Raw genomic sequence first — 9877 nt, forward strand, 5'->3', positions numbered from 1 at the left:
CCATGGAGGAAGGAAGGTAGGTTATCCATAGTACCCTCCTTCCTCTTCTGTCCTGAAGGTCACCTACATCTGAGTAAAGACAAATGGAAAACTGTATTTAAGTCACTCGTGTCCACTGGACTCTGAATATATGAAGATACGTGTGCTATGGATGTAAAACATTATGGGTATGCATGTTTATATATCCTATATATGTCATATATGTTTCCTCAGTAGAACAATGCCTATTTCAAGTGACGAGAGCCTTGTCTTTCCCCTCCCTTCCAGCTTTATTTTCTCTCTTTAGTCTTTCCTCCCTTCTTCCTCCCCCCTCTCTTTCTTTGTGTGTGTGTGTGTGGTATGTGCACATGTATATATGTAATTATGCATGACTTTGGCATGTATGGAGGTCAGAGGATGACACTGAGTGTCCAGCTCTATCATTCTCTGTCTTGCTCCCTTGTGACAGGGCTTCTCACCTGGACCTGGTCCTAGACTGGCAGCCAGCACACTGTAGTGATTATCCTGTCTCTTCGAATCCCCAGAGGCAGAATGGCACACAGACATCCATATCTAGATTTCACATGACTGCTAGGACCCAAATCCCAATCCTTAAGCTTGTGCAGCAAGTACCATTAGCCACCAAACCACCCACCCATCCCCTTTCTTGTAAAGCTGTGCTGATTTCCTTGGCAATCTGTGTCCAGTTTATTTTTGTCTAGTGCCAGTTGATACCACTCCACTTAGCAATGCTTCTCTGCTTTATCTCTGCTGTTTGTGTGCTTAGCTCAGAGCTCTGAGAAAACCTAGTTCTTAGAGAAACCTGTTAGAGCGACTTTGTCTTTAGAGTGGTCACATTTCCAGTATCTCCATGTTTTCATGCTATCATTTTAAGGCAGGGCACAAGTTAGCCCTTCCTCCCTTTTATAATAAGGACAATAGTTGGTGTCTGTGTCGAAGTAAATAGCATACATTTGACCTCGGCTTGCAAGTCCCTTTGTGGTTTCTCTCATTTGGGAAATGGGAGTGTTGCTGTCTATTTCAGAAAAATCACTGTCACCATGCAATGTGGGTGTGAGAGGACATCCAGACTCCAATGTCAGGCATCATCCTCCAGGAAGAGACTGAGAGGCTGGCGATTCCAGGAGCCCAGCCGGTGTGCTGCACATGGGGCTAAAGAAATGGCAGCATTGCATCACCAGGGCTCACGAATGATGAGCTGATGCAGGGCTTCAGCATCCTATCTGTGGTGGACTGAATAAGAACAGCCCCTGTGGGCTCATATATTGGAACGCTTGACCCCTAGCTGGTGGAACTGTTTGGGAAGAATTAAGAGGCAGGGCCTTGTTAGAAAAGTGTATTGCGGAGGGTAGGCTTTGAGTTTTCCAAAGCCGGATGTCATTCCCAGTTCTCTCTCTCTGCCTCCTGGATACAAGTCCTGAGCTGCTACTCGAGCACCGCACCTGTCTGCCCACTGCCATGTTCCCCATCACAAAGGTTATGGACACGCCCCGCGAAAGTGTAAACCCCTCTATAACCTTCTTCTTTTACAAGTTGCCTTGGTCGTAGTGTCTTTCATAGCAATAAAACCCCTTACTATAACAGGAGTTGGTACCAGGGAATGGGTGCTTGCTGGGACAGGCCTGACCATGCTGATGTAGTATTTTTGGAGGAATGTAGAAGACTTTGGAACTTTGGACTTTGGACTAGGAAATGATTGAATGCTGTAAGTAGAACTTAACGGGTCATCCTAGCAGGAGCTTGGAAGACAGCAGTGCCCAGAGTAACGTGGACTGGGGAGGCCGAACTCAGCTGGTGCCAAGAGTAACGTGGACTGGGGAGGCCGAGCTCAGCTGGTGCCAAGTAGAATGTGGACTGGGGAGGCTCAGCTCAGCTGGTGCCGAGAGTAACGTGTACCTTGGAGGCCTGGCTCAGCTGGTTTCAGAGGGGGATATTGTTACCAATTGGCTAGAGATCTTTCTTGTGATCTTTTGTCAAAAAACGTGGCTGTTTTCTGACTTTGTCCTAAAACCTTGCCTCAGGTAAAACTGAAAAGTTTTGAACTAATTTTGTTGGTAGCGGTGATTTCAAGATGACCTAATATTGACTCTGCCACTGGCTTGTTAGCAATCACTCTAATGCAGATCTACAATGAAGAAGAGTAAATTGGGCGAGGAGAAACACAGAATGTACAGTTTGAGGAGAAAAAGAGTCTCAGAAAATTTAATGTTAGAATCAAGGCTTGTGCTGAAGGAGGTAGGATGTAAAAGGGAATACAGAGAGAGGTACCCTCCCCGCAGGACCCTGCTCAGCTAAGCCGCTAAAAGAAAGCTTACACAAATGTAATTCCGGAAGAAGGCCAGGTTCCATCCTAAGCAGGCTGCTGAACTCAACAGCATCAACCACATGGTTATGACATTAGGGTCATGAAGGGTACAGGACTAAAACAATTATCTGCAGTTAAGCAAAGCAGTTTGAGGTCAGGCTCGTGGCAAAAGAATTCCTACATGGAGACCCAGAGATGTTGGAGACACTGTGATGCTGGAGATGCCAGAAGCATGGGGTACCTGGAGGAGAGGCAGATAGGCTGTGGAACCAGCCCATGTATCTTACTGTTGCTCTTTACCGTGGTCCTTCACATATCACCCTTCCCATGAACTGTTTTTAGACCTGCCAAGGAGAAACTATGGCCATGCAACAGTCATACTGTTATTATAACTCAATGCGTACTTAACACATTGCATCATCAGTATCCACGTTGAAACATCCTTGTGCTTCTCCACATCTCCCAGATTGCCATACAGCAGGTAGGGCATTATAGCTGAGTTCTGGCCCATGTGCTCTAGGCGTAATTTCTGGGCAGTGCTGCCTCTTGAAATTATCCTACACAGTCCTCCAGGGAAGACCCTGAATCTCAGATTGTGTAACTAAAGTTCAAAGGAAAGGAATAGGTTCTACATTGGCCTCTCGGTGTAAATGGTAAACATGCTTGCATTATACCACAGAAATGGTGGGCCTGTTGAAGCAGCTGCTATTAACTACTCTAATTAAAGCAGTATTTTGGTCTTGTTCTTTCAGTTCTTTGTGGATAAAAACATTTATTGACTATAAAATTCTCATTTTGAGAGTCTATTTATTGTTATTTTATGTATGTGGGTGTTTTATCTGCAGGTATGTCCGTGCACTTTATGCATGCAGTACCAGTGGAGGCCAAAGAGTTCACTGGATCCCCTGGCAGTTACTATAGCTTTGGTTGTGAGCCACTGTGTGGATGCTGGGAACCTAACCTGGGTCTTAGGAAAAACAGTCAGTGATCTATACAACTGATTCCTTTCTCCAGCCCCTATATGATTTTCTTAGCTTATGATAAAGTTACAATACTTGCCTGGCCAGCCATCTGCCTACCAGTTAAAGGCATGTACCGCTCTTTCTGAGGACCTAAGTTCAGTTCCCAGTACACATGTTGGGTGGTTCACAGATGCCTGCAGCTCTAGTTCTAGGGGATCTGAGGCCTCTGTCCTCCATGGGTTTGTATGCACATGTATTCACATGCATTCTCACACAGTCACATACATGTTTGTTCATGTGTGTGCACACATAACTAAATGATGTAATAAATATTTTTAAGACGAGTGTCTAAGGAGAGTTGAGAGCTTTTCACATAAGGCTGGTTCTTGAACAGACAGAAGTCTGGGCCCAGCCACACAATGCCACCTTGCTGTTAACACGCTAAGGGGATCTTCATGTGCTGTCACTCTGTAAGTTCAGGTGAGTGCCATGGTCAGGGACAGAGTTCACTGCCAACTTATGTCTTCCTTTCCCCTCTCTTCTTAGACCAGTGGTTCTTCCTAATGCTGCGGTCCTTTAAAATACAGTTCATCAAGCTGTGGTGACCCCCAACCATAAAATTATTTTCCTTGCTACTTCATAACTGTAATGTTGCTATTGCTATGAATCACAATGTAATATCTGTGTTTTCTGATGACTCCTGTGATAGAGTTGCTCAACCTCCAAAGGGATCATGACCACAGGTTGAGATCCACTGTCTTAGAGGCTTTCTGCGGGGGAATATTATGGATGGGCAACCAGCTTTTATGCTCATGATTAATATGAAATTGTTCCTGCTTCTTCTTACTCCATGTTTGGAATCCGAGGAGGAGGGAGCCAGAAGGAGGCCCATTTTCCTTCTGGGAGACATGAATTGACTGCCAGCCCGAGGGCAGGATTAGTGAACAGTCTCAGTGACTGACTATTTTTTTCATATAAAATGCAAAAACTCAGTGATGGAGGAGACTGAGGAATTGTGTGATATTCCAAATATTACAATGAATTCAGATTACATTTTGTGTATAATTCTTGAGAGCTTGAAATATCTCTTTTCCTAGGGCAATGATCAAACCAGAGCCTGGTTTGGGAACAAACACCAAAGCCAAGGCAGTTGGATGCCAAGATTTCTGTAAATACGGTTCATTCCACCTTCCAGAACAATCCTAGGAGGCTGTGGACTCAGTTATCTGATGGGTAAAGCTTCCCAGAGGCTTATGAAATGCATCTAAGACTGCACAGTTTTACAGGCCACGTGTCTAAATACCTCCTCTCCTTGTGCTTCTGATTTATGCTGCCCTCTTTCCTCAGTTTCTCCATTGAGTCTCACTTAACCAAAGGAGTATTCTGGGGATGCCCTGGCTCCTCAGTGCCTGCAGGGAGAGACTGCCAATGGTCCACTTCCTTCTCTGAAACTCACTTCCTGCCTCATGGAAGTTTGTTCTTCAGCAGAAAGCAAGGAACTGGCCATGGAGAAGGTGCCTTTTCTTTGTCTTGTTCTTCTTTCAACACATTGTGTTGGCTGCTTTTGGGTCAAAGGATGGAAACTGGAAATCATGTGTAAGTTTTCTGCCTGGTGAGACTGAGTTTTCTCAAGTTAACCCACCCCACCCACTCAAGAACATATTATGCAAGAGACACTAGATTTTCTTCACCACCACAAAGAGTCTTTAATTCCTATTCTTGGAAAGGTAAGCTTGACTTAGGAGGCATGGTTGAGACACTTCCCTGAATTACCCTGTTGGATCCTGTAGTCTGAAGAGAACTCTCCTGCAGGAAAAGGGTATGGTGAGAGCTACTCACTGGTACAGACTTGTTACAGCTTTACCCACAAGGTCAGCTTTCTATCTGCCATACAGTTATTCCTATAATCAAAGTTCCTGCTTGAGGTGGTAATGGCATGATGGTAGCTCTGGGGGATATGGAGACTTGATTTTTCAATCCCAACCCTTATGAGCTGTGTTTTAGGTAAGTCATCCGAGGTCTCTAAGTCTGGGAGGCATCACGAGAATGCAATAACCAATCTGAGGGACACTCATGTTTAGGCAGGGCCAAGATGGAGCTGATTCTACTGCTACTGGTCTTTTCCTCCTCCTCTGCTCTTCCCCACCTCCTCCTCTGCTTCCCCATTCTCTCTCGCACCTTCTATCCCTTAAGTCTTTATTTCCAAGAGAAAAGCTTTCCCCTACCATGCAGATAAGGTTTCATGACATTCTGTTTGCTCTTCAGAATCTAGGGCTACTTAAGGAAAAAAAAATGAAGAAATGAAAATCAAAACCACATCTGTAATTCTAGAAAAAAGTATAATTCTAGAAATGAATTAACCCAGTCTTCATCCAAATGTGACTTTCCTTATCCAGCTGAGACTTGTGCTTTACACTCCTTCCCTTGGGGAAGAGAATATGATAACTGTTTTCCCATCTTGTCCCAACATTTACCTCGATAGTGGGCAGATCAATGATGTTGGATGAGGGTTGGTAGATGGTGATGTTGGTTGAGGGTGGGTAGATGGTGATGATGGTTGAGGGTGGGTAGATGGTGGTGATGGTTGAGGGTGGGTAGATGGTGGTGATGGTTGAGGGTGGGTAGATGGTGATGATGGTTGAGGGTGGGTAGATGGTGATGATGGTTGAGGGGGGTAGATGGTGATGATGGTTGAGGGTGGGTAGATGGTGGTGATGGTTGAGGGTGGGTAGATGGTGATGATGGTTGAGGGTGGGTAGATGGTGGTGATGGTTGAGGGTAGGTAGATGGTGATGATGGTTGAGGGTGGGTAGATGGTGGTGATGGTTGAGGGTGGGTAGATGGTGATGATGGTTGAGGGTGGGTAGATGGTGATGATGGTTGAGGGGGGTAGATGGTGATGATGGTTGAGGGGGGTAGATGGTGATGATGGTTGAGGGTGGGTAGATCATGGTGATGGTTGAGGGTGGGTAGATGGTGATGATGGTTGAGTGTGGGTAGATGGTGATGATGGTTGAGGGTGGGTAGATGGTGATGATGGTTGAGGGTGGGTAGATGGTGATGATGGTTGAGGGTGGGTAGATCATGGTGATGGTTGAGGGTGGGTAGATGGTGATGATGGTTGAGGGTGGGTAGATGGTGATGATGGTTGAGGGTGGGTAGATGGTGATGATGGTTGAGGGTGGGTAGATGGTGATGATGGTTGAGGGGGGTAGATGGTGATGATGGTTGAGGGGGGTAGATGGTGATGATGGTTGAGGGTGGGTAGATCATGGTGATGGTTGAGGGTGGGTAGATGGTGATGATGGTTGAGTGTGGGTAGATGGTGATGATGGTTGAGGGTGGGTAGATGGTGATGATGGTTGAGGGTGGGTAGATGGTGATGATGGTTGAGGGTGGGTAGATCATGGTGATGGTTGAGGGTGGGTAGATGGTGATGATGGTTGAGGGTGGGTAGATGGTGATGATGGTTGAGGGTGGGTAGATGGTGATGATGGTTGAGGGTGGGTAGATGGTGATGATGGTTGAGGGTGGGTAGATCATGGTGATGGTTGAGGGTGGGTAGATGGTGATGATGGTTGAGGGTGGGTAGATGGTGATGATGGTTGAGGGTGGGTAGATGGTGATGATGGTTGAGGGTGGGTAGATGGTGGTGATGGTTGAGGGTGGGTAGATGGTGATGATGGTTGAGGGTGGGTAGATGGTGATGATGGTTGAGGGTGGGTAGATCATGATGATGGTTGATGGTGGGTAGATCATGGTGATGGTTGAGGGTGGGTAGATGGTGATGATGGTTGAGGGTGGGTAGATGGTGATGATGGTTGAGGGTTGGTAGATGGTGGTTGTAGAAATTGCTAGGCCACTAGGAACTGGTGTGGTACTTTCTGTGTTCTTGCTTTCTTGACTCAACTGAGTTTCTAGTTCATTCTTTCTCTCATAGGAATCATTTCTTTATAAGCTATATGAGAATTCTTTTGGCTTGAATTTCTGCTTTGTGAAGTACTTGACCTTTAAAACATGGTTCATGGCTGTCTGTCACTCAGCTGGTTTTCCTATCTGATGGGGTTCTTTTTTTTCCCTTCTTGTTTTTGATGAGGGACCACTGACCTTTGAGATATTCTGAAGAGAGGGAATCACTGCTTTTAGTTGTAGACCCTCTACCGAACCCACCAAGGGCAAATGGATAACTTTCGACCTGCTGCCACACAGATCCTCCTGTTAATCTCAGTGGGTCACAAAATAAAATGGGTACACAGGAACATGAGAGAGAGAGAGAGAGAGAGAGAGAGAGAGAGAGAGAGAGAGAGAGAGAGAGAGAGAGAGAGATTTGTAGGGGTGGGTAGATGGTGATAATGGTTGAGGGTGGGTAGATGGTGATGATGCCTGTGCCTGCATTACTCTGGGTACAGTTTGCATGCCACTGTACCATACATGAGCTGGGCAAGGGCCTGGAGATGGAAAGAACACACAAGAACCCTGGGTCATTCCAAAGGAGATCAGCTGAATGCCGTTTATTCAAGTTTCAAGTTTAGGAAAATCCTTACATACCTAGCTATTGCACAAGGAATCCCCCCCCCCACCGGGCAGGTGGGAAATTGCCACACCCAAGATGGAGTAAACAATGCCCTATAGCTAATCACCAGGTGGGGCAGAAGGAGAACAGAAACATACAGGAAACACTGGCTGGCCAGAAACTGTCCTCAAAATGAACTTCAGGTGCAGGGGTAGACCCATGGGCCTTACAATAAATTATCTACCAATACGCTGTCCTCCAGAGTGAATAGAATCCGAGAAAATGATGGGATTTGACTTTTGGTGATCCTCATATTAAATGATAAAGGGCTTCTCCTCTGCAGTTAATGCCACTTAAAGAATCAGTTTACCTCATACTTAAGTGTTCATTATTTAACTAGTAAGTTGATTAACAGTTGATCAAAGAGGAGATCATTCCAACTGACTTAATCGCAGTAGCAATAAGCAACTGGATCTGGATTTCAGAGAGAGGAAGCCACAGACCTGAAGTGCAAGAGAGATCTCTCTTTCTCCTTTTAAGGCAGAAGAGCTGTGGGATAAAGAAGGTAGGACGTCTCTGGGAGCTGAGAGCTGTTGTCATTGGCAGGACCGAGGACACCAGGCGCTCAGGCTAGAGTCTCAGGAAACTAATTTTGGCCAAGGATCCGAGTGATCTTGGGAGCATATGGAAAGACATTGTCCTGGCTGGTGTTGTGTCCACTTGACACAAGCTAAAGTAATCTGGAAGGAGGGAGCTTCAGTTGAGAAAATGTCTCCATAAGATCAGGCTGTATATGAAAGCCTGTAGGGCATTTTCTTAATTAGTGATTGATGAGGGGAGGGTCCAGTGCTTTGTGGGTGGTGCCTGGGCAGGCGGTCCTGGGTTCTGTAAGAAAGCAGGCTGAGAAAGCCATAGGGAGCAAGTCAGTAAGCAGCTCCCTTCCGTGGCCTCCACATCAGTGCCTGTCTCTCGGTTCCTGCCCTGTTTGAGTTCTTGGTCTGACTTCTCTTTTTTAATGAACAGTCACGTGGAAGTATAAGGCAAATAACCCTTTCCTCTCCAACTTCTGTGGTCATGGTGTTTTATCACAACAATAGTAACCCTAACTAGGACAGAAATTGGTACCAGCATAGTGGGTGGATTATTGCTGTGGCAGACCTGACTACGCCTTTGGGAGGACTGTGGAAGATCTTTGGAACTTTGGGCTAGAAAAGCCATTGAGTGTTGAGAGCTCAGTTAACTGTTCTGTAGGAGCTTGGAAGACAAGAATGTTGAGGGCAGTGTAGAAGATGGAGGACCAGCTTGGGGAGTTTCAGAGAGAAGTTTAAAGATTATTGGGACTGTTTGCAATTTTGAATTAAGAGTCTGTCATTCTGGTCAGCTGGGGCTGGAAAAACATCCATGATTAACAAGAGACTGGCATGGTTGAAAACCTTTGTGTTTCTGGGACAACAAAAGCTGCTTAGCAGCAGCTAAGAAATTGGTGGTGATTAAAAAGAGACCACATCATTGAGATGAAATCTTCTGGAAAGTGTTTCCTCAGAGTCAATACACAGAGTCAATACACTGGAGGCGGCCAAGGTTGTATCTCAAACTGGCAGCCGAACTTGGTAGTGTAGCAGTCACCCAGCTGGTACTGGTGTTGAAGGCGTCGAGGGGTCATGAAGAGCAGCGGAGGCTTGGAAGTGTGAGAGGCCAGAAGAGGATATTAGTGAAAGTTGAGCCTCAGCAGCAGTTGAAGGTTCAGGATTAAATGGTTCACACAGAGAGTTGAAGGCTTGGCACCACGAAGAGAGCCCAGGAGAGACCAGCGGTGAAAGTACAGCCCAGATGCAGCAAGAGACGCCAGCATTTTGGGGATGACAGCACCATGGGACGACTGCCAAGGACAGCATCCAGGGTAGACTGGGCTGGCCTGATCTTAGGAGGCAAACTGTGTGTGCTACAGAGGACAGAGCTGGAGAAATGACCTAAGCCCCCTGGAGGAGCCCGGAAGGTCATGAGTGAATCCAAGATATTGAAACTGAGTTATTTTAAACTGTTGGAGTTTGGTTTTGCTTGGTTCAGATTGGGACTGTGCCCTGGCTTTTCCTTCTT

The sequence above is a fragment of the Microtus pennsylvanicus genome, chromosome 3, assembly GCF_037038515.1.
Source record: "Microtus pennsylvanicus isolate mMicPen1 chromosome 3, mMicPen1.hap1, whole genome shotgun sequence".
In the NCBI taxonomy this organism is placed as follows: Eukaryota; Metazoa; Chordata; class Mammalia; order Rodentia; family Cricetidae; genus Microtus; species Microtus pennsylvanicus.